The following is a 2,117-nucleotide window of genomic DNA, read 5'->3' as shown; positions in this document are numbered from 1 at the left end:
TTAATTTACACTCTAAAATCTTGAACTAAGTGGGAGATCAAACTATATATAACAGTTTTTTATATTTTAAAAATAAATCACAAAAGATCAGTATTAAAAGAATTCTTATGACAAATTGTCTATTTTAACGTAATACATTTTATTATTGAAAGATAATGAAATACCATAAAAAATGACTCATATATTATTGAAGGTGCCAGTTTAAAGTAAACATACACCAACAGTTCCCAACTTTACGTCTGACTTGAATACCTCATTATGTATGCCAAGGTTTTTTACCATTTCATTATCTTCCAATAATAAAATGTATTACGCTAAAGTAGACAATATGGTAAGACAATTTAATAAGAATTCTTTTGAAATTAATACTGATCTTTTGTGATTCATTTATGAAATATAAAAAACCGTTATTTTGATTTCTCACCAAGAATACTATATTTTATTCAAGATTTTGGAGCTCACATGTGTATACACCGAAGATATCGACTGTCATATTATTCATCGTTTTATACGCATGCTTCGGTTTTGTTAGTGTACTAATTATATCTTTATCGTAAAAATTTTTGAAAACCGATGGTTTTACAAAAGATATCGGACTACCCGTGTCAATAAGAGCAGTCAAATTACAATCTTGATTATTAAAATTTATAACCTCTAATGCTAATTTATTTATGGTGATGTTCCTACCGTACAGTTGTACAAGTGAAACCTGTTGTTCTTCTGCTACGTCTACGGCTGCTACTATAGGCCTCGGTGATGGCACAGCTGACGATGGTGCAGTGGGACTTGAAGTTGCCTGCGGCTGTTCCTTGCATCGCCTTTTGAAGCAGACGTCATATGAATGTCCGGTCTTCTTGCAGTAGTTGCAGGTGAGTGTCTCGTCTTTCGGCGAACCTTTTGTATCCTGTGCTGCTTTGCCGGGATTCCGCTGGGCGAACTCCTTTGATTTGAACGACTTTGAATCGTTATTATTTTTCTTATCTTGATCTTTCGAGACTGACGTTACTTTATGCATCAAGTCTAAGAAAGAATCTATTGATGTAGCATTTAAAGCTGCTGCTGTTTCTCTCAGTGATCGATTGCTAATACCACTAATTAACAAGTGTATTGCGCTATTATTTGATAAATCGAGATCATGCATGAGTGTTAATTTATCCATGGCATATTCCATGAATGTTTCCTTTTGTTCTATCCACTTGCGTGCTTCCACTTTTTGCAGAGCTACATGGTATAAAACTTCATGAGAAAATCTTCTGAGAATGGCATCCTTGAAGCCTGTCCATGATTCAAGCATTTCTCCTGAACCAATATCATACCAACGCCTGGCGGTTTTAACCAACTTGCTGGAGGCTGCTAACAAGGTAACGTCTTGTGGGACTTTATGTACACTTGCAACATGCTCTACTTTTTGAATCCATAGCTTCACGTTTTCACTATCTTGACCTCCGTATTCAGGAATCTGAGTCGATAATGCTGTGATTGCGTGTGACGAGGACATGTTTTCAAAGACAGATCTTTGCGAAACCGGTAACGATCTCATACTAGGTGGAGAAGTCACCTCTTGAACTGGTTGTTCCGGCTGGCTGCCTATGGATTCGTTGGCTGGTACGTTCTGTGCAGTACGCTGAATGAGCGTTTGCTGCATCCATTCTTGTTGCGTCTTCAACGCTTGCAATATTTCCTGTTGCATTAATTGCATAGGATTTACTAAAGTTGCGATCAGTGAAGCAACGTCACTTGAGAGACTTGCCACGACTGAACCGTTGTTGCCGCACTCTGTTGAGTGAGGCTCGTTGTACTTGGAGTCGCAGTGCTCTTTTTCTGAGTGCCTGTGCTCCTATTCGCAGAGATAATATTACTTCTCTCTAAATAGTTCATAATTGAATCTATTAATGTATTGCGCTCTTCAGTGAGCGGTAAATTATACCTCTGTGCTTCTTCTTGTAATTCAGCTGTAGATAGCTTGTCTAATTGAGACCTTTCCATCTTTGTTATAGGTCGTCGAAAAATCTAGAAGAAATCGCAGACAAAGAAGATTGATGTAAACAGTCTCTCTGACCCTGCGGTGAACTTCAATGTTGTGCGCGGCGCGGAATACGATAACTCGGCGCGGATGT

The sequence above is a fragment of the Cyphomyrmex costatus genome, unplaced genomic scaffold (genome assembly GCF_001594065.2).
Source record: "Cyphomyrmex costatus isolate MS0001 unplaced genomic scaffold, Ccosl1.0 scaffold545, whole genome shotgun sequence".
Classification (NCBI taxonomy): domain Eukaryota; kingdom Metazoa; phylum Arthropoda; class Insecta; order Hymenoptera; family Formicidae; genus Cyphomyrmex; species Cyphomyrmex costatus.
This window is presented reverse-complemented; position numbering follows the sequence as displayed.